This window comes from Phyllobates terribilis, unplaced genomic scaffold, assembly GCF_046119375.1.
Source record: "Phyllobates terribilis strain yellow unplaced genomic scaffold, ASM4611937v1 Scaffold_13__5_contigs__length_258822181, whole genome shotgun sequence".
Taxonomy (NCBI): Eukaryota; Metazoa; Chordata; class Amphibia; order Anura; family Dendrobatidae; genus Phyllobates; species Phyllobates terribilis.
The window spans coordinates 119,397,302-119,421,463 of NW_027362773.1; the positions used below are offsets into that span (position 1 = coordinate 119,397,302).

At 44.5% G+C, this 24,162-nt stretch overlaps 1 protein-coding gene across 2 annotated transcripts in view; it reads left to right on the plus strand.

The window, feature by feature from the left end:
* MACROD1 (mono-ADP ribosylhydrolase 1) overlaps window positions 1-24,162 on the plus strand; it is a 912,057-nt gene that overhangs the window by 265,027 nt on the left and 622,868 nt on the right. The window lies entirely within an intron of this gene.

A 24,162-nucleotide genomic window follows, 5' to 3' on the forward strand; every position in this document is an offset into this window, starting at 1 on the left:
TCTCACAAGGGGTCTGAGGATCTCATCTCGGTACCTAATGGCAGTCAGACTACATCTGGCGAGGACATGGAGGGCTGTGCGGCCCTCCAAAGAAATGCCACCCCACACCATTACTGACCCACTGCCAAACCGGTCATGCTGACTTATGTTGCAGACAGCAAATCGCTCTCAATGGCGTCTCCAGACTCTGTCACGTCTGTCACATGTGCTCAGTGTGAACCTGCTTTCATCTGTGAAGAGCACAGGGCGCCAGTGGCGACTTTGCCAATCCTGGTGTTCTGTGGTAAATGCCAAGCGTCCTGCACGGTGTTGGGCTGTGAGTACAAACCCCATCTGTGGACGTCGGTTCCTAACCATTTGTGCAGACACATGCACATTTGTGGCCTGCTGGAGGTCATTTTGCAGGGCTCTGGCAGTGCTCCTCCTGTTCCTCCTTGCACAAAGGAATAGGTAATGGTCCTGCTGCTGGGCTGTTGCCCTCCTATGGCTCCCTCCACATCTCCTGGTATCTGCTCCATGCTCTGGACACTGTGCTGACAGACACATCTACCCTTCTACAGCTCGCACTGATGTGCCATCCTGGATGAACTGCATTACCTGAGCAACTTCTGTGGGTTGTACTGTAGACACCACCTCATGTACTGTACCTCTAGGGGGTGAGAGCAATGGCAAAATGAAAAAGTGACCAAAACAACAGCCAAAAAGGATGAGAACAGAGAAATTGTCTGTGGTCACCACCAGCAGAACCACTCCTTTATAGGGGGTATCTTGCTAATTGCCTATCATTTCTACCAGTTGTCTGTTCCATTTGCACAACAGCAGGAGAATTTGATTCACAATCAGTGTTGCTTCATAACTGGACAGGTAGATTTCACAGAAGTGTTATTGACTTGGAGTTATATTGTGTTGTTTAAGTGTTCCCTTTATTTTTTTGATCAGTGTGTGTGTATATATATATATATATATATATATATATATATTTCAGTTGTGCTCAAAACTTTACATACCCTGGCAGAATTTTTCCTTTAATGGCCTTGTTTCAGAGAATATGACTATGAATATGAATGATAACGAAAAAACTTTTTCTCCACTCATGGTTATTGGTTGGGTGAAACCATTTATTGTCATACTGTGTTTTCTCTTTTTAAATCTTAATGACAACCAAAAACATCCAAATGACCCTGATCAAAAGTTCACATACTCTGGTGATTTTGGCCTGATAACATGCACAGAATTTGACACAAATGGGTTTGAATGGCTACTAAGGGTAACATCCTCACCTGTGACCTGTTTGCTTGTAATCAGTTTGTGTGCATAAAAGCTGAGTGAGTTTTTGGGATCCCGACAGACTCTTGCATCTTTCATCCAGCCACTGACATTTCTGGATTGTGAGTCATGGGAAAAGCAAAAGAATTGTCAACGGATCCACGGGAAAAGGTAGTTGAACTGTATAACACAGGAAAGGGATACAAAAAAATATCCAAGGAATTCATAATGCCAGTCAGAAGCATTCAAACTGTGATTAACAAATGTAAAATCAGGGCTCTGTAAAAACCAAACCACGGTTAGGTAGACCAACAAAGATTTCGGCCACAACTGCCAGGAAAATTGTTCGTGATGCAAAGAAAAACCCACAAATAACATCAGCTAAAATTCAGGACTGTCTGAAAACTAGCGGTGTGGCTGTTTCAAGATGCTCAATAAGGAGGCATTTGAAGAAAAATGGGCTGCATGGTCGAGTCACCAGAAGAAAGCCATTACTGTGCAAATGCCACAAAGTATCTTGCCTACAATATGCCAAACAGCACAGAGACAAGCCTCAAAACTTCTGAAACAAGGTAATTTGGAGTGATGACACCAAAATTGAACTTTTTGGCCACAACCATAAACGTTACATTTGGAGAGAGGTCAACAAGGCCTATGATGAAAGGAACACCATTCCTACAGTAAGGCACGGAGGTGGATAGCTGATGTTTTGGGGATGTGTGAGCTACGAAGGCAAAGGAAACTTGGTAAAAGTTGAAGGAAAGATGAATGCAGCACGTTATCAGCAAATACTGGAGGCAAATTTGCACTCATCAGCCCAGAAGCTGCACATGAGACATACTTGGACGTTCCAACATGACAATGATCCAAAACACAAGGCCAAGTAGACCTGTCATTGGCTACAGCAGAACAAAGTGAAGGTTCTGGAGTGGCCATCTCAGTCTCCTGACCTCAATATCATTGAGCCACTATGGGGAGATCTCAAGCGCGCAGTTCATGCTAGACAGCCCAGGAATTTACAGGAACTGGAGGCTTTTTGCCTAGAAGAATGGGCAGCTTTACCATCTTAGAAATTAAAGAACCTCATCCACAACTACCACAAAAGACTTCAATCTGTCATGGATGTTAGAGGGGGCAATACACAGTATTAATAACTGGGGTATGTGAACTTTTGATCAGGGTCATTTTGATGTTTTTGGTTGTCATTAACATTTTAAAAGAGAAAACACAGTCTGGGTGGGGATATGTGAGCAGCCACTCCCACCCATCTCTTATGACTGCTCGTAAAAACTGGCCACTGATACACCCTATTAACCCTCTCAGCACTATACGTGCTGGAGCATACTTTTCCGGTTTCACATCACCGAAGCTACCAACCTTGGTGATACATATCTCCCGTTAAGGACCTGTCCGGCGGCCATCTTACATACCCCCCCACCTCTGCCCCCAGTAGTAGCCCACAATGCCCAGGAAAGCTGACCTGCTTTTTTGAGAGAGGCTGTGGCCACCCCTGGATCGCGTCGACCTTATTTATTTGGGGCTTTATTACGCCTCTGCCTATGACAGCCCAATTATTTGGCCTCCTCCATGCCCATGGCACATTTCTTCGGGTTTATGGAAAACCCCACCTTCCGTAGAGCATCAAGTATCGCCTGGACTTTGCTCAGATGGCTTTCCCAATCCTGACTGTAGATCACGATGTCATCTAGGTAGGCCACTGCATACTTCTTGTGAGGAGCTAGGATCCGGTCCATGGCTCTCTGGAAGATGACTGGTGCCAAACGGCATCCTTGTGTACTGGAAGCATCCATCTGGCGTTGAGAAGGCCGTCTTCTCCTTGGCATCTTGGGACATAGGAATTTGCCAATATCCTTTTGTGAGGTCAAGCGTGGTAATGTACCTGGCTGGTCCTGACCTTTCAATCAGTTTGTCTACCCTGGGCATTGGGTAGATGTCAAACTTTGAGACCTCGTTGAGTTTCCTATAGTCATTGCAAAACCGCCATTCTCCATCTGGTTTTGGCACCAAGATTATGGGACTGGACCTGCCACTCTTGGACTCCTCAGTGACTCCAAGGCTCAACAACCGCTTCACTTCCTTTGAGATCACCTCTCGATGGGCTTCCGGAATCTGATACAGCTTCATGTTTACTCTGTCATGATGCTCCTTAAGAACCTCATGCTCTATGATTTGGGTACAACCTGGTAATTCAGAGAACAGATCTTTGTTCCAATGTAGCAACTCTCAGCACTGTTGCTTCTGGGCACGTGACTATGACTCTGTCACCTTGACTTCCTCAACGTCGGCTTCAGTCTTCGACACCAAACACTGAGCTTCCACGGGCTCCTTATCTTGCCAAGGCTTAATCAGGTTGATGAAGTACACCAGGTAGGGCTTCCTTCTCCCTGGTTGATGGACTCTATAGTTGACGTCGCCAACCTTTTCGACTACTTCATAGGGGCCCTGCCACTTGGCCATGAATTTGCTCTCCACTGTAGGTACCAGTACCAGTACCTGATTCCCAGGGTTGAAGTGTCTCACCCTCGCCGATCTATTGTACACCCTCGACTGTGCCTCTTGTGCTTTGAGGAGGTGTTCTTTCACAATGCGCATCACCTCTGCAATCCTCTCTTGCATCTGGGCCAATTGTTCGATTACACTCCTGTAGGGTGTAGACTCCGCTTCCCAGGTCTCCTTCGCTACGTCCAGGAGTCCGTGGGGCTGTCGGCCATATAATAGCTCAAACGGGGAGAATCCAGTAGAGGCCTGTGGGACTTCTCTAATGGAGAACAGAAGGTATGGCCGTAGACAGTCCCAGTCCCGGCCATCTTTCTCTATGACCTTCTTCAACATGGCCTTCAAGGTTTTATTAAACCTCTCCACCAAGCCATTTGTCTGTGGGTGGTAGACTGAGGTCCTGAGTTGTGTTATTTTCAGGGTTTTGCACAACTCCCTCATCACCCTTGACAAAAATGGGGTCCCTTGGTCCGTTACAATCTCCTTAGGCAACCCCTTTCTCGAAAAGATGTGTACCAGCTCCCGGGCTATGCACTTGGCAGAGGCGTTTCGTAGTAGTACAACTTTCGTGTACCGGGTAGCATAGTCCAGTACCACCAGGATATACTGATGTCCTCTGGTGGACTTCACCAGGGGCCCCAATAGATCCATGGCGATGCTATCGAATGGGACCTCAATGATGGGTAGTGGCACTAAGGGGCTACGGAAGTGAGCCACAGGGAAGGTCAGCTGACAAGTGGGACAGGACCTACAATAATTCATAATCTCTCAGTGACAACCAGGCCAGTAGAACCTCTGGAGAATCCTTTCCTGCTTTTTTTCTACCCCCAGATGCCCACCTAAGACATGTGTATGGGCCATATCTAACACCCTGCATCTGTATGGCCCTGGCACTAGTAACTGCTCGATAAACTGCTCGATTACCTCCCCTCTGAGCTTGGTGACCCAATATAGCAACTCCCCATTCACAGCAAAGTACGGATATCGGGTGTCAGCCCCCGGCTCTTGAGCAACACCATTCAGAACAGTGACATTATCAAATGCACCTTTCAGAGTTAAGTCCCTGAGTTGGACGGTTCCAAAGTTTCCCCCGTCCACCTCCAGCTCAGGGATATTGGCCACCGGGGATGCTGCCTCATCCTCAACTCCAACAAGCACACAAAAAGGAAACCCGTCGGCGGTGGCCTGCGGTGAAGTTTCTTCAGGAGCAACCTCGTTGTTGTCCAGACAACCCGGCTTCCTCCCTTTCTCCCACAAGTGCCAAAGCAAGGCAAAGTCCTGCCCTATTATCACCGGGTGCAATAGGTCCCTGACTACGCCCACCTCGTGGGACTCTGCGCAATAGTTTGAGTCTATGACCACTTGGGCCACAGGGTAGTCCTTAGCGTTCCCATGGATACAAAGGATGCCGACCTTCTTCCCAGGAATCAGCCGATGAGGAACTGTGGCCCTCACTGGGGTTACCCAACTCCCCGAGTCTAACAAAGCATTCACTTGCACTTCATTCACCAACACGAGGCATGCCTGAGGTCCCTCATCTGCTTATAATGCCTGTAGTGCTGTTTCTCAGTCAAAGTACGAACAGCTCCATCCTGTGCTTCAGTCCATTGGCTTGTTGGTCATGGGGCAACGGGCGGCTATGTGAACTGGGGTATGACACCTCCAACATACAACGTTATGGGGCGGGACCTTGGGCCGCAACTCAGACCCCTCCTGGGCTCTAGGACGCCCCCCAGACGTGGCTCTAGTTCCCCTCTTGACAGTGAGAGTCAATCCCAAGCGCGCCAAAATCTCAGTTTTCAACTTGGCGTACTCCTTTGCGTCCTGAAAGGCCAGGTCATAATAGGCCTTCTGCGGCTCCCCTGTCAAATATGATGCCAGTACCTCCGCCCACTTCTCCGGAGGCAATTTCTCCCTCTCTGCCACCCTCTCAAAGACTGTCAGGAACGCCTCGACGTCTTCACCCGGGGTCATTTTTTGCAACGCTCTCCTTACTGTCTTCCTCACGTGAGAGTCATCACCTGGAGTAGGGGGTGGGGCGGTTGCCCTGCCACGGATCACCACGGTCAGGAGCTCCATCTGCTGCTTGTGCTGTAGTTGCTGCATCTGCTGCTGCTGTTGCCACTGATGCTGCTGCTGTTGCCACTGCTGCTGCTGCTGCTGTTGATGCTGCTGGTGGTTAGCCTGCACTAGTTGCTTAATCAGCTCCTCCATGCTGCCGGACGTTCCTTGCTGGCTGGCGGCCTTCACCCAGGACATAAACTGTTTTCTGTAGCAGTCACACTGCCCCTTGGGATTCATGCCCGCATTCTCCACCAATTGTAGGGGTTTGGTACTCACTCAGCCGTGGTTCAGGTAGGAACAGGAAACGTTTTCATAAAAATGTTCAGGCAGGTTTATACGGACTTCATAAACCGCTTAACATAGACAAACAAAAGACAGCCTTTTTCGGCACAAAGGGAAAACACAAAGCAAAATGTCCATGCAATGGTGCGGGTTCTCCTGCTACAGGTCAGTGTCCAGTTCTTAAGGCCTTAGCACAGACCAACACACTGGAGATCCACACGTCTCCAGACACAGACCCCAAATGAGACACTTGACCTCCATTTTATTTACAACAAAACACGCCCCTTGGTGGGGATATGTGAGCATCCCCTCCCACCCATCTCTTATGACTGCTCGTAAAAACCGGCCCTGATACGCCCTATTAACCCTCTCAGCACTATATGTGCTGGAGCATACTTTTCCGGTTTCACATCACCAAAGCTACCAACCTTGGTGATACATATCTCCCGTTAAGGACCTGTCCGGCCGCCATCTTATTATATTTATATATATATATATATGTATGTATATATATATATATATATATATATATATATATTACGATCTTTATTAAAAAATAGTAATCTTGCAGTTTTCACATTGCCTCTGTTTTTTTTTTTCATTTTATTTTATTTGTTTTATTTTACAATGACAAATACTCAGCTGATAACACAGGAAGCAACAATCACAATAGGTGATGGCACAGCTGACCTCTTCCACTTCTCTTCACATTGACCTTTGCACATCCTCCTTGGATGCTTCAATAGAAAAGATAGGGTCGGAATCTGACTATTGTGACTATGCACATGTGATATTTCCTGAAACAATAGCTAGTATGAGTCTAAGAAAAGTCCCACTGGCCAGATTGAAATTTAGAAGCTTTATTTTTTTTACATTTTTAATTCAGATTGGAATATATATTTATATATATACTCGTGTGTGTGTGTATATATATATATATATATATATATATATATATATATATATATATATATATATGTATATATATATAATGCCAATTTATAAATAAAAATACTTTTAACACAAAAGTCTGATTTAAACAATAGGTCATTTTCTAATAATAGCTTCTCTTTAATTCACTTAAGTGGGGCCGTATGCTTGAGACCCCATCTAATAACCAAAGTAGACCATTTCAGTTCTGTAAGAATTGTGCTATCAATGTATTACTTGGATGGCCATTTATTTGAATAGCCACTAGTAATAATATATTTAACCTGTATTGCTAACAACATCTTCTGGCACAAAACCTGTTTGCAGTGGGTTCATTTCTTAATGAAACAACCCATGAATTGACTCAATTTTGCTTTCTTTCATGAAATAAGTTCAGACAAAGACTTTGAATTGGAGCTGATCTACAGTACCCAGCAGTGTGCACTAAACAGTGCAACGGAGCAATGGTATTCCGCTTTGTACACTGTTTACATCCAGCTGCTGCAGCCGATTGGTGAGGCACTGGGTGTTAGATCCCCACCTTTCTGATACTGTTGACCGCAACTAAGGATAAGTCATCAAAATGGTGGAAAAACACTTTAATTCTAAATTCACCGATATTGGTAAAAAGTATGCAAAGTTCTATACAAAGTACAATCTTTCTGCATTATTATATACAAGGTGGTAAAGCTTAAAGATGACATTAACGGCGCTTTCCAGAAGTTTAGTAAAATTAGCTAAAATTAGGAAATATGATGAAATAAAAAAAACAAAAAAACAATGCCCACCTGTTAAATCCACTGCCGCACCAGTGTCATCGTTCCTATGGTCCACACTGGTCTTTGTTAACTTGTCTTGCAGTGATGATGTCACATACGTCCACCAGTCCTACAGGACTCAATGGTCACACGCTTCACTGCTAAGGGCTGTGATTGGCTGCTGAGGTCACATGGATGCACGTGATGTCATCACTGCAGGACAAGTTAGCAAAGACTGCCCAGGACCATCAGTACATTCACCCAAGAGTGGCAGAGGATTGAACAGGTGAGTATTGATTTTTTTTATTTTTATTTTAGCACCTTTTCTACTGTTAGGCTACTTTTTGATGTACATGAGAACCCTTTTTGATAATGCCTTTGAATATACCCTCACGAAGAGTCGTGAGCACAGTTAAGAACTATTCTTATTTCCCAACGTTCTTTTATTTTTTTTCTCCATAAAAAGCTTTTATTAATAAAAGCTTTGCCAATTACATTATCCATACTATAATATGTAACTAACCACATCATTGATTATGGTTTCATAGGCCAATGATCAATAAGTACAGCATAATTAAATTTATACATTGCATATTTCTAAAGTGCCCAATGTGTAGTCTAGGCCTGATGTATGCCATCATTATTCTTCCATGTCGGAACTCAACCCTTTGTACATACTGGGGAGAGAATATCCTCCGGCTATAGAAAACCAATATCAGGCTAAGACAACAAAGTCTTATAGGAGAAATCAAGATTTGCCTGCTACTGTCTGTGTGAATACATTTTCCATCATGTGGCTGCGGAAAAAAGGTATCCACAAAAGTCTCAACAATACCTTCAAGAATTAGAACTATGCTCATTGCGGGCTGTCAATTAGGTAAATGTATGAATTAGAGATTTTTTTTATATAATCAGGGTGTGTAGACTGTGTTTCTTCAGGCCCATTGGAAGAAGTGATTTTTAGGTCAACCTCAGGACATGTGAACATCAATTCATTGTGTTACCAAAAAGATCTGATAGGTTATTTGAGAATCAACCAATACGAAAATGTTCCTATGACAAGCTTCTGCTGAACCGGTAGAGGTCAAAATTGTGTTAGTGCCTATACCCACTACAGAATCTTCTGGCTTCTGGAGCACCAGCCCAACCATGCGTATGTCATAAAGTACAGATGTCCTATATAATCACCACCAGAATCTAATACTGGGTTTCCGTCTATTAGTTGTGTCCGGAACTGTCCGGTGTCCATAACTGGATCAAAAAACACTGCATGCAACGGTTTTGATACAACTCTTGGACCAGTCCGGTTCAACAATTGATGCATTGGGTGACTGGGGTCCATCCCATTAACATCTTATCAGTAGAGGCGTGCCAATTGATTCGTAGGTCCTGGCCAGTAGTCAGTGGCAGCCGGACGAGAGCCCGACTAAATGCACTATGATTATGGCAATGCGTGACATCATTGTTGCAGCGTGACTTGCAAATGACATAGCACCAAGACTACAAATCAAAAGAGGAGTTGGGATGCTGGCAGGTAGGAGGCATTTCATAGGACTCTGGTCAAGTGGCCACGGACCTAGCTGCTGGACCACGGTTTTGCAAATGAATTGCTCTTTTCTTTCTATCATTCCTGGCATCTGTTTCCCTTCCACACTTCTCTACCTGGAGAAAAAAAAACACTGAATAGCAGTATAAAAGAACATGGCCTAAATAGCTCATTATATACCTGTGTTTTTATTAGGAGAAAAGACCAAGTCCAACTCACTCACCATCCACAGGTACACGGAACAAAGTGTAATGGATCCAGAATGCAAAGAGAAAATCCAGCACTGGCTTGTGATATATTCTTGAAAGGCTTTATTATATATCCAAAAAGCATACTTTGGAAAAAGAAAGAAGTTACATCGATTAACGCGTTTTGAATCTCAATCCAAAACGCGTCAGTGATGTACCTTTTTACTATGTCATAAGTAAGTTTTTGGATATAATAAAGACTTTCAAGATTTTATAATAACCCGTTGCTGGATTTTCTCTGTGTGTCTTTTTTATTGGTTTAGTTTTGAATATATTTTAGACAAACTAAACAAAAAATAGTTTTTCCTTGAGGATGTTGTACATTGAGATTTGCCTCTGTCTATCTTCATTATATAAAATCCCGCAGATGATGTATCTGGATATATGGAGCTGTAGAAACAAAGCCTATGTTTTGGAACTGTTGCCATCTACGAGTTTCCAGTTCAGATTGACTATTGGTCTGTTGGCAGATGTGTTCTCCGGAGTGATGGATGGAAGCGGACTGTGTGTGCTTCCCTGTGATCTTTGATTTGATCACCGAGGGTTATGTTCAATACCTGCCATCCTAGAAGCTTCTCTGAATATTGATGTGTTATGCAGTAAATACAGATGTATAAATATATATATGAAACATGGAGGAGCCTCAGCAATGTCTTTTATCTTGCCTACTTATTTATTCAAAGTTTTTTTTATTCCATCCTATTGTTGTTCTGTGGATTTTCTCATCATTTGGTATTACTGAAACATCTAATCTGCTCTCTCTAAACCTTATTTTTACATTTGCTGTTCTCAAATAGAGATGTTTGTATAACAAAGATTTATGAAGAGGAAATAGATTCAGCAAAGCTGGCCATAGATGGTCAGATCCTTTGCCAAGACTGATGGAATTGTCTGCCCATTGACGGCATTCTTGCTGCGCTGGCGGCACTACTGGCACCGTTTGCATTTGATCTTTTTCCTTTACTTTGAAAGAAGATGCAAATTTTCTTTGTTGTAAAATGTGTTTTGAGTGATATTAAGAATGTCTGATGATTGGAAGCACTCAGCGGGTACTCAGCGTGACTCATCTGCAAATTTTTTTTTTTTTTTTAAGGCCCTGTTATTTCACGTTAGAGGTAAACTTCTGGGGGGCTCCAGACTTAAACTTTGTATCTGACAAAATTCTGAAATGTATACCTCTATAAAGCTTACTGTTATGATAGTGTAGTCACTCACTCGAGAAGATACAGTTAGGTCCATATATATTTGGACAGACAACATTTTTCTAATTTTGGTTCTAGACATTACCACAATGAATTTTAAACAAAACAATTCAGATGCAGTTGAAGTTCAGACTTTCAGCTTTCATTTGAGGGTATCCACATTAAAATTGGATGAAGGGTTTAGGAGTTTCAGCTCCTTAACATGTGCCACCCTGTTTTTAAAGGGACCAAAAGTAATTGGACAATTGACTCCAAGGCTATTTCATGGACAGGTGTGGGCAATCCCTTCATTATGTCATTCTCAATTAAGCAGATAAAAGGCCTGGAGTTGATTTGAGGTGTGGTGCTTGCATTTGGAAGGTTTTGCTGTGAAGTAAACATGCGGTCAAAGGAGCTCTCCATGCAGGTGAAACAAGCCATCTTTAAGCTGCAAAAACAGAAAAAACCCATCTGAGAAATTGCTACAATATTAGGAGTGGCAAAATCTACAGTTTGGTACATCCTGAGAAAGAAAGAAAGCACTGGTGAACTCATCAATGCAAAAAGTCCTGGGCGCCCATGGAAGACAACAGTGGTGGATGATCGCAAAATAATCTCCATGGTGAAGAGAAACCCCTTCACAACAGCCAACCAAGTGAACAACACTCTCCAGGAGGTAGGCGTATCAATATCCAAATCTACCATAAAGAGAAGACTGCATGAAAGTAAATACAGACGGTTCACTCCATGGTGCAAGCCACTCATAAGCATCAAGAATAAAAAGGCTAGACTGGACTTTGCTAAAAAACATCTAAAAAAGCCAGCACAGTTCTGGAAGAACATTCTTTGGACAGATGAAACCAAGATCAACCTCTACCAGAATGATGGAAAGAGAAAAGTATGGTGAAGGCGTGGTACAGCTCATGATCCAAAGAATACCACATCATCTGTAAAACACGGTGGAGGCAGTGTGATGGCTTGGGCATGCATGGCTGCCAGTGGCACTGGGTCACTAGTGTTTATTGATGATGTGACACAGGACAGAAGCAGCCGAATGAATTCTGATGTATTCAGAGCCATACTGTGTGCTCAGATCCAGCCAAATGCAGCCAAACTGATTGGTCGTCGTTTTATACTACAGATGGACAATGACCCAGAACATAAAGCCAAAGCAACCCAGGAGTTTATTAAAGCAAAGAAGTGGAATATTCTTGAATCGCCAAGTCAGTCACCTGATCTCAACCCAATTGAGCATGCATTTCACTTGTTAAAGACTAAACTTCAGACAGAAAGGCCCACAAACAAACAGCAACTGAAAACCACTGCAGTGAAGGCCTGGCAGAGCATCAAAAAGGAGGAAACACAGCGTCTGGTGATGTCCATGAGTTCAAGACTTCAGGCAGTCATTGCCAACAAAGGGTTTTCAACCAAGTACTAGAAATGAACATTTTATTTATAATTATTTAATCTGTCCAATTACTTTTGGTCCCTTTAAAAACAGGGTGGCACATGTTAAGGAGCTGAAACTCCTAAACCCTTCATCCAATTTTAATGTGGATACCCTCAAATGAAAGCTGAAAGTCTGAACTTCAACTGCATCTGAACTGTTTTGTTTAAAATTCATTGTGGTAATGTCTAGAACCAAAATTAGAAAAATGTTGTCTCTGTCCAAATATATATGGACCTAACTGTAGGTAACACACTAAAAACTGCAACTGACCCTGCCGGTTCCTGTACAGACTAGAGATCCTGATCCCGTAGTTCCTAGTGGTTCCTGCATGATCAGAGATAGCCCTAATCACAAACTAGATGATGGCAACTCGGACCTAGCTGCCTGAAAGGTCGTTGAGCGCTTCACGTTCCTCATAAAGAACCGGAGGGCAGAGCAGAGTGTAAATTACCTACAGAAGGGAAAGTGTGCTGAACTAGAAAGGGATCCCAGAGTGAGTAAAACAAACCACAAAATACAAAATCAAGAATTAAGTAAGTACTGTTAGAAAATAAACCGCCTTTTTCTTAACAAGAAACAGAAGATAGGTGCAGAGTAAAGAACATAAACAGAGAGATAAACCCTAGCTGGTCTTTTACTGACTGGCTTAAACTACAGCATTATGGCTGGACATCCAAATGAGACTATCACCAGCAGGAAATACCAGCAGGGAGAAAGTATATAAAGCTGCACCCGAAAGGTGATAGGGCCGACAAATGAATAACTTTAAACACCTGTTACCCTAAAAAGACTGTAGCAAAGATAACAGAAACTAAACACCTGGAGAAAAGGTGTATCTGCTGTGGCTCGGCGGATAGAGAGGCCGACCACAAAGCACAAGCTCAGGGGTTCAAACCCAGATGCATCACTCATTCAGTAGGATACATCTCACATACAGCTCCCTCTTTGAAAGAACACTGCCCTACTCCACTTTCAAATTCTTTGCCATTGCCATTGTTCTTCTGGGTTGTTGGTCATTGTATTTTGAGTGCTATTGGAAGTTGTTGAGGCAGTTTTCAAAGTCAGCGCTTGGTTTTTCACACTAGAGAAGGAAACTGCACTTTGGGTTTTCTTGGGTTCTGTGATGGATATACTAGGAGTTTTCAAGGTGGTGGGTTTCTGTGTGTGTTTTTTCTTGGTATTAAGAGAAGACTTCAGGCTCTGCTGCATGCTCAAATAAGTGCTCAAAGTGAACACATTGACTGTATTGTTGAGAAAAATGAATGAATTTTGAGGACCCATGTCCAGTGGCCACATAAGAAGTCTGTGGCTGCCGGATAGAAGCCCGGTAAATTGTCTACAACCTGACTGCAACCCCAGTGCCTCTTCTGATCAGTAGACCCAGCTTGCCATCATGTGTGCATCACAACAACATCGTGATTGGCCTATAAATCAGAACAGGTGCCGGGGAATCTGGCAAGTGTAAGGTAGATCGCAGGGCATGCTTCTGGCGGCCATGGACTACTGTCGTGGCTACTGGACCATGGTCCTGAGAATCGAGTCACTCATCTCTACTGTATTGGCTTTCAGATAAAGGGCAGGTATGGTGTTCTCAGAGAGACATTGAGCAAGGTAATCACTGATTCTACATCATTATTGACGTTCAGTGGCTAATTCGCCACTGCCACTCTTTCTCCTCCATGTCACCCAGTGGGTATTATGGCTTCTGATAAACATATTTGTTTTGCAATTAGATACTGATATACACGAGTCAGATGCAGGCCAAAAGGACCTTCTTTTGGTCTCCATCTAGCAATAACGTGTACATTGGAGCTTTTCTGACTTAAACCCTGTTCACATTTTTCCCTGCATTTACGTTAGGAAATAGCAAGACCAATTAAATAGTCAACATTTCCTAATGCTTATGTAGCTCCAATATATTCACACATTTTAATGATGAAGCACACAGTCTAAATTGAAGCACAATGCCAAGTTTTCAATAAAAGAAATGCTCCAGAAATGTTATTCTATGGGGAATGGGAAAGTTTTTACTTAAACAAGCAAAACATCAAAGTCTTCATCCTACTGGAAATTTTTTCTTCACCCTAGTGTGGCTTGCCATGAAATAAGCTCACAATACAGGGAACAATTATCCTAGATTGTGCTTTGTAAATGATAGAAGCCAATTTTCTCTGATTTTCTGCCAAACTTTCTGGGGATGAGTGTCTACACTTACAGTCACTACAGGAGAGGAGACAAAGGATAGATGATAGGTGTCCAATATGAGGGTCCTAGAGTCAGAAATCTCTCCATCCCCTCCCAATCACAAGAATGGGGACCCTTTTGCTGCAATTTGAATGGACGCAATGCAGTCGTGCATGCTCAGCAGTACTTCATTCAAAGACTGATGGAGATAGCAAAGTGCTTTGGGGCTTTAGTGCTCAATTCAAATGAGGGCACATGGTCAGCAGTAGGACCCCCAGCAATTAGGAACTTGTCACTATTTTTGTAGATAGGCGATAACCTGTAATTCTTGGAAAACCCCTTTAAGCTTCTGGTCCCCAAATCAAAACCTGTAACAGGGCTGTCTATCTAGCATGACCATTTATAATACTGGTATCTTCTTATGTGCCAGAGAGGTCCCTCGGCCAAAAAAGGCCAGAGAAGATGGAGCGAAAAGTATTTGCTGCAGGGGAAAACAATATTTTAACAAGATGGTGAGAAAATATATTCCTGGGAAGATTTGTGGAACTGGGAGGGGAAGGGAGAGAGAAGAATATGCGGGGAAGGGTCAATAAGACCCTTTGTGGATGCAAGGTTGGATTTGCAAATGACCGCTCATGCAGTCTAATGGCTAATGCTAAAGTGTGGTCCCTTCCATTTAAGACACTCAGGGATTGTCATGGCATCTGCTGGTAGATTCCTTTTAGAGCATCAATAAATGTGATAATGTCATCAAAGTAGTAACATCATAGTGGAGATTTTGTTATGAGTGCCCACAATACAAATCAAATTCTTCCTCTGAGATTTGTATCTGGGTTGACAACCGTGGTGGCTGCACCTGGAAGCAGATGTGACCCATGATGGAGACATAGTGTCACTGGTTTACCGCGACAGAGAATGGCTAGAAGACCACGGTGTCTGATTTCACGTACTCCTGCACTGGTTAGAAGCACTTCACCATCATATTAAACAGTGCAGGTTTCTGCTAGCAGTGCAGGTGTTAATCTGTTCAGTTGAGAGTCTCTGAGCTTTCCTGCTTTGATGGACTTAGCTGTTCAGTGTTGGCCACTCGCCTCTGCTATATGTACTCGACTCTGACAATCAGGGATTGCCAGTGTTCATTTTATACTGCCTGGCTCTGGAGTTGGAGGTATTGATTGTTAGAGGAGGTATTTGGTTTGTTATTCTAAAGACTGTTGCTTGGTGATTTGTCTGTGTGCATATCCTCATCCTCTCCTATTTGGTTTTTCCTTCCCTTTACTTCCCGGTGTTCCTCTCTGTTGTTTGTGAGTGCATATTTGTATGATTGGTATTTTCATTTATCCCTTTACGTGTTACCTTGTTAGTCTGGCTTGTGTATTGTCATACACAACTACTCCCCACTTCCCTGGGTGGGGGAGGGGACAGATAAGGGCTGATTTAGGAGCTCAGCAAGGCACATGGCCCCGATGTCTTCTCCATTAGAAGTAATCTGGGGAGCAGAGATAGCTAGGGTGCCTAGATTTAGGGATACAGAAGAAGCCCCTAGCCCCAGGATATCTAACAACAGTGTCGTGACACATAGTATATCACCTTTAAAGATTAATGACTTGCAAAATGAACTTACCCTTAACCTAAGTACCAGACTGGATCACTGCTCTACCCTATCAGCACGTGACTCCTTCAGCTCTCTATCTGTTTATCTCGGCTGATGTCACGTCTACACGGCAGGTGGTTTAGTGTCTCCTCAACTCTGTAGATGGGATGTTAACAGTGGTGTTCTTCTTATGGGGGTACATTAACATCAAAGTAACATGCATGCGTTGACCCACCCATGCTTGTGTGGATGGTAGAAGAGCGCTATAGACACGGCCTGCCATTGCTGGGTGTGAAGAAGCGTCACATGGCAGGGGGTTATATAAAGGAAATTATTGAATAAAAACCAACCGGTATGTGAGGGCTCTTTTGCCTTTATTTTTAGTCCATGATGTTTTTCATTTTTTTTAGCAGTGGAGGGGGCTGTTTTCTAAAGCGAACACAGCTTTCAGTTCTAAAAACTGAGCTATCATACGGCACACAAGGATGTTGCTCAGAGTCTGACAACCTACATTATCGGTAACTAGGAAAAAAGTATGATTTTTCTTTATAAACTCCACATGTTGTACTCATATGAAAAGGTCTTATTATCAATAAGTACAGGCAGTGAAACATTCATTACTTAGTTAAGTGGGTTTATTTTTAAATCTCTCTTTTTGTCTTTGTAGAACACTGATCATAGGCTAAATAGAAGAAAAACATGGGAATTAAGGTCACGTTGAGCTTGATTGGCTGCCAGAAACTAGATTAACTTTGAAAAATAAACCTGTCCTAGCTAAGAGTAAGCCCGACAGTTGCCAGTCATGGGTGTTTGATAGCCCATACATCTGAGATTCTCAGGGTCAACCATCAAGAACTACCTTGGATCTTAGAGGTTGGATGTTTGCTGGATACATAAAGCGACTTTTATATGTCGTGCTTAATTGTTACAAATATTTAACTCTTGTTAATGTTGAATGTTAGCTGCAGGATATTAATGAGGTTGTCCACTACTAGAACCACCCCTTCTTAATCTAAATGTTTGGCCCCGATAAATTAAAAAAGCCTATACTCGCCTCCCATGCCGGCACTGTTCCAGCGGTGTCGGCACTCGCGATCCTGGGGCTCAGTGTTGTCGGCGTTTGAGGTCCCAGGGCTCAGTGGTGTCGGCATTCGCGGTCCCGGGGCTAACTGGTGTCGGCACTCGCGATCCTGGGGCTCACTGGTGTCGGGATTTGCGGTCCCGGGGCTTAGTGGTGTCGGCATTCACGGTCCCGGGGCTCACTGGTGTCGACATTCGTGGTACTGGGGCTCAATGGTGTCGGCACTCGCAGTCCCGGCGCTCTCATGCTGTTGTTGTAACACGTGACTCCGGCACCCAATCAGCGCTGGCGTCACTGTCCCCGCCTTCGTACGATCATGAAGAGGAAGTTGGGGCTGCGGCTGATCTGACTTCCTCTTCATGTTCAATTCGACAGAAGGCGGAGACAGTGATGCCAGTGCTGATTGGGGGCTGGCATCACATGTCACAACAACCACATGAGAGTCCCGTAACCGCGAGTGCTGACACCACGGGAACGCCGCCAGCATGAGAGGTGAGTATAGGCTTTTTTATTTTAATGGGGCCAAACATTTAGATCAAGAAGGGGTTGTCCTAGTAGTGGAGAACCCCTTTAATGTTTTTTTTTTTTTTACGAAATTCTCAGATTGATTTAAAGGGAATCTTTCAGCAGGTTTTTAAATGTAATCTGAAAGAAGAAATATGTATTGGGCTCTGATTCCAGTGATGTGTCACTTACTGGGCTGTGTTTTGCTGTTTCAATACATTCAGTGTTAAATCAGCAAGTAGGTGCTTGCATTTTATGGGACAGTGGGGAAAATTATGAGAGGGAGCAGCATGGGGGTAGGTGAAGCATATGGAGAAGTGTTGGGACAGTATGGAGAGTAAGGAGCATGGCGGTCAATATGGAGAAGTGGGGGACCATTTGGAGAAGTGGGAGGCCGTATAGAGAAATGAGAGCATGGGGGGACCATGTGGAGAAATGGGTGTTCAATATGAAGAAGCAGGTGGACAGTATGGAGAGGTGGGAGCGTAGAGGGCAATTTGGGGAACAGAATAGAGAATTGGGAGCATCTGAGGACCATATGGAGAAGTGGGGGCATAGTATGGAAAAGCAGGGGACCGTATAGAGAAGTGGTTGGTGGACATTATGGAGAGGTGGGGGGACCATATGGAGAAATGGGACAGTGGGTGGATTGTAAGGAGAAGTGGGTGTACAATTTTAAGATGTGGGGCAACAGTATAGAGAAGTGGGAGCATAGGGGACAATATGGAGAAATGGGGGTACAGGATGTTGAACTGGAAGTGTGTGGGGACCATATGGGAAGTGGGAGTCTAAGGGGATTGTGTGGAGAAGTGGGGAACAGTATGTAGAGATGGGAGCGTGGGAGCACAGTATGGAGAGGTGAGAGCATGGGAGACAATATGGAGAAGTGGGGGAACAGTATGTAAAGGTGGGAGCATGGCAGGACAGTATGGAGAGGTGAGAGCTTTGGGGACAATATGGAGATATGGAGGCACAGTATAGAGAAGTTGGATTCATATACTGACAGTGCATCTGGTAATGGATTCATGTCCTGATTGTGTACAAATTCACCAATCCATAACTGATCAGAGGTAGTCACTAGAGATGAGCGTTGTTCTACTCGAACTGTTCGCCAATCTCAAATTCGAGCTGTTTTGGGCGGTGTTCGAGCCGGTCGGCGAACACGAACAATTTGAGAAAAATTCGGCTGTTCGAGGTTATGTTCGATAACTGTTCGTGCACCAAAATCATAACTGGATTTTTTCTCAGTAATGATGAAAATTTATGTTAATACGCAGTTTGAGTGTACAGCGGGGCGGGGGGAGGGGCAGGGGATGGATCTCTGCAGGAACAATGAAGATCTCCATTTTTTTTTCTCTTTCCCGCATTTGCAGTGGGGAGGTGCAATCTGTCAGCCTATCAGCAGCGCACACACGGAGCGAAGTGCTTTTTTTCACACAAGCAAGGGCATGTGTGATTGGCAGTGTATGTCACATGTCCTTGCCCTATAAGACCAAGCCATTTTCCCCGTCGCCACCATTTTCTCACTGCTGCAGCTGCGTGTTAGACGGCACCGCTGTTGCTGTGTGCGCTATACCTTGTTAATTTCAAGCCAATTTTCGCACAAATATACAGATAGCTTGGGAGTAGGGAATAGTTGTGATTGCAGTCCTTTTAAGGACTAGGTTACAGCATTTCCTACGACTTTTATCAGGCAGGTCTGTGCTCTTAAATAGATAGATTGTGGGAGTAAAGACTAATTGTAATTGGAGTCCTTTTCAGGACTAGGTTACATCAGTTCCTATCAGTTTTTGCCAGGCAGGTCTGTGCCAGTGCTGTGCAAGTTTTTTTCACAGCATTTGGCTGAATCTAGCAAAGCTAATCCTTTTTGGCCTATTGCAGAGTGTGTTAGTCAGTGGAGTAGCCTATCTGTGTTGCAAGATATAACACCTGTGTATAGAATACCAATTTTTTTACTGCAGCTAGTGAAGTAAAATCTTTTGGGCATAGCATCATTCTATTAGTCCATCTATACTGACCTCCATCAGGTTGCAAACTGAATATAATTTTTTTCTGCATCTAGCTCTGAAAAAATATTTGGGCTTCTAGCGGTGTGTGGGACTTGGTCTATTAGTCCATCTATACTGACCTCCATCAGGTTGCAAATTAAAAATAATTTTTTTCTGCATCTAGCTCTGAAAAAATATTTGGGCTTCTAGCAGTGTGTGGGACTTGGTCTATTAGTCCATCTATACTGACCTCCATCAGGTTGCAAATTAAAAATAATTTTTTTCTTCATTTATCTCTGAAAAAATATTTGGGCTTCTAGCAGCGTGTGGGACTTGTTCTATTAGTCCATCTATACTGACCTCCATCAGGTTGCAAATTAAAAATAATTTTTTTCTGCATCTAGCTCTGAAAAAATATTTGGGCTTCTAGCAGTGTGTGGGACTTGGTCTATTAGTCCATCTATACTGACCTCCATCAGGTTGCAAATTAAATATATTTTTTTTCTGCATCTAGCTCTGAAAAAATATTTGGGCTTCTAGCAGTGTGTGGGACTTGGTCTATTAGTCCATCTATACTGACCTCCATCAGGTTGCAAATTGAATAAAAAAAATTTCTGCATCTAGCTCTGAAAAAATATTTGGGCTTCTAGCAGTGTGTGGGACTTGGTCTATTAGTCCATCTATACTGACCTCCATCAGGTTGCAAATTGAATAAAAAAATTTTCTGCATCTAGCTCTGAAAAAATATTTGGGCTTCTAGCAGTGTGTGGGACTTGGTCTATTAGTCCATCTATACTGACCTCCATCAGGTTGCAAATTAAAAATAATTTTTTTCTGCATCTAGCTCTGAAAAAATATTTGGGCTTCTAGCAGTGTGTGGGACTTGGTCTATTAGTCCATCTATACTGACCTCCATCAGGTTGCAAATTAAAAATAATTTTTTTCTGCATCTAGCTCTGAAAAAATATTTGGGCTTCTAGCAGTGTGTGGGACTTGGTCTATTAGTCCATCTATACTGACCTCCATCAGGTTGCAAATTAAAAATAATTTTTTTCTTCATTTATCTCTGAAAAAATATTTGGGCTTCTAGCAGCGTGTGGGACTTGTTCTATTAGTCCATCTATACTGACCTCCATCAGGTTGCAAATTAAAAATAATTTTTTTCTGCATCTAGCCCAGCCAATAGTTTTGGCCTAATACCACAGTTTGGCCACTCAGCTCTGCTCGGTTACCATCCATTGTTTTTTTGTGCAAACAACTCCAGAGTTGTGAATTAGTTAACCACCAAAATGAGTGGAAAAAGGCCTGCTGCTGGTGGAAAGGGGAATAGGCGTGTTGGGAAGGGGAAAAAAGGTTGTGTCCGTGGGGTAGGTGCAGAAGAAAGACCATCTTCCAGCCAAACTAAAATGTCTACTTCTTTTAGCGGACAATGTGATAAGATCCCTTTCTTACGGCCACGCCAATCGCTACAAATTCCAGATGAGGCACAAAAACAGCAGGTGCTTCAACGGATATCAAGTGCTCCTTTAAGTGGGCTCTCCTCCACATCAACTTCAACATCACAAATACTCCAGTCCTCAAAGGTGTCACCCAAATCGCACTTGCTTCCTCACAGCTCCCAAATCTCCAGCTGCCCGTCTGAGTATGAGGTAGAACAGATGGTTGAGTCTGCAGAGCTGTTTACTCATACTATAGCCTGGGAATCAGAGGTCGACTCCAGCGCTTCTGTGAATCCAGACGAGGAAATGATCTGCACTGATGCCCAGAATCTTTATGAGTCGGATCCAGGACCAGACGCAGAAGGTTCTGACCATAATGTAGACCCTCATTCCCAAACTGTAACTCCTGTTGGTGGAGACAATGAGGAAGACGATGATAAGACTCAAATACCTGATTGGAGCGACAACTTTAGTTTTTTGTCAGGGCAGGAACAGGTTGGCTCTGAGGACGACGGGTGTGATAACGCACAGGGTGATGATGATGAGGTCGGAGATCCCACTTACTGTCAACCCACAGTCAGCCAAGAGATGAGGTCAGCAGAGGAGGTGGAGGAAGATGCTAGTGACGACGAGGTCAGGTTGCGCCTTCCTGGACAGAGACGTAGTACTGGAAGCACGTCAACAACTGCATCCTCAAACACAACTCTGCCTCTCACCACAAGTCGTGGTGGCTCTTCAGGTCGCATGGGTGCTAAGCCTTGCATAGCCTGGGCATTTTTTCAGATCGATAAAGATGACCCAACTCGTGTTATCTGTAACATTTGTCAGCAAAAGCTAAGTAGAGGCCAAAAAATACATAGTTTGAGTACTTCATGCATGAACCGGCACATGGACATGAAGCATAAGTTGCAGTGGGAAGCTCAGTGTGCTACAATGCGGCCTAGCCGGCCGGGCCAATCACCGTCTGCCATATCTTGTGCATCCGCGGCCTCTTCATCCTCTGTGACTGGGGGGACAGCAGTCACACCTGTTTTGGGGCGCAGACCTGCCACCTCTTTACCCGCAACAGCCAGCGTGATTGGCAGGTCATCATTTTCTTTGGAGGTGGTAACACCAGCTGGTGTTGAGCGCTGTCCGACATCGATAGCACCACCTTTGGATCAAGGCAACCTAACATGTCCGCCTGCATCTTCCTCACAGACCGGCAGTTTGCCGGGGACACCCTTATCAACCCCGTCTAAGCACAATAGCCAGCCCTCGGTCCCTCAGATGTGGACAAGTAAAAGACCATTTCCTCCTAGCCATGAGAAAGCTAAGAGGTTGAATTTCACCATCTGCAAGCTCTTGGCTACAGAAATGCTGCCTTTCCGCCTGGTGGACACAGAGGATTTTCGAGACCTTATGTCCGTCGCAGTGCCCCAGTACCAGATGCCCAGTCGGCACTACTTCTCAAAGAAAGGTGTGCCTGCGCTCCACCAGCATGTCGCACACAACATCACCGCTTCTTTGAGAAACTCTGTGTGTGACAGGGTGCATTTCACCACAGACACTTGGACGAGTAGGCATGGACAGGGGCGTTACATGTCGCTGACTGGGCACTGGGTAACTATGGTGACAGCAGGACAAGGGGCTGCTGTCCAAGTCTTGCCGTCCCCACGAGTTGTGCGTCAATCCTCTTTATGTCAAAGTTCCTCCACTGCTTCTGCCTCCTCAACCTCCTCTCGGTCTTCCACCTGCACCCAAAGCCTGTCTGGTCATGCCACAAGCTTTCTAACTGCGCAGAAGGGATCCTGCACACCTCCTTACTATGCTGGCAGTAGGGCTCAACGTCATCAGGCGGTTTTTACATTGAAATGTCTGGGAAATGTGAGTCACACAGCTGAGGAGTTGTGGTCAGCTCTGGAGAACCAATTTCATGAATGGTTGTCTCCACTGGACCTGAAACCAGGGAAGGCCGTGTGCGACAATGCTGCAAACCTGGGTGCGGCCCTTCGCCGGGGCAATGTCACACACGTGCCTTGTATGGCTCACGTGTTGAACCTGGTTGTCCAGCAATTTTTAGCCCACTATCCCAGACTAGATGGCCTTCTGCAGAGGGCACGGTCGCTGTGTGCTCACTTCCGCCGTTCGCATCCCGCAGCTCAGCGACTTACATCTCTACAGAAGTCGTTGGGCCTGCCACTTCACCGGCTAAAATGCGATGTGCCTACCCGGTGGAATTCAACTCTGCACATGTTGCAGCGACTGTGGCAGCACCGACAAGCCCTGGTGCAATACGTTCTGACGTATAGCCTGGGCCAACGAGATTCAGAGGTGGGGCAAATCACGCTGGAGGAGTGGTCTCAGATCAGGAACCTATGCACCCTTCTGCACAGTTTTGAAATGGCGACGAAGATGTTTAGTGCTGACGATGCCATTATCAGCATGACTATTCCGGTGATTTACATGCTGGAGCACATGTTAAACAGAATTCGGAGTCAGGTGGTGGCACAAGAGGAGGTGGAGGAAGTAGAGGAGGAGGAGTTGTATGCGGAAGGGCTAACATCTGCAAGGTCCAGACGGTCGGCAGCACCAAGGCGGCAGGCATGTGAGGGTGGGGGAGATGGTTTTACCAGGGCGCATGGTAGCAGCCAAACTAGTGAGGAAGGTGCAGGAGCCCAGGAAGAAGTGGAGGACGAACTGATGGAAGACTCATCAGATGAGGGAGACCTTGATCACATTTCTGTTGTGCGAGGTTGGGGGGAGAGGACAGAGGAAGGAAGCATGATTGTTACCTCGCCACCAACACAACAGGGACTTGGTGCTCCTGGATGCGCAACACACATGAGTGCCTTCTTGCTGCACTACCTGCAACATGACCCTCGAATTGTGAGAATTAGAAATAATCCTGACTACTGGGTTGCCACACTGTTAGATCCCCGGTACAAAAGTAAATTTGCAGAAATTATTCCTGCCATAGAAAGGGATGCACGCATGCAGGAGTATCAGCAGAGACTGTTTCAGAATCTTACATGTGCTTTTCCACAAAATACCAGTGGTGCACGTAGTGAATCTCACAGTTCCAACTTGCCAACCGTGGGACCGTCAAGTGTTCAGCACTCAAACCGTAACAGAACCACAGTATCTGCTG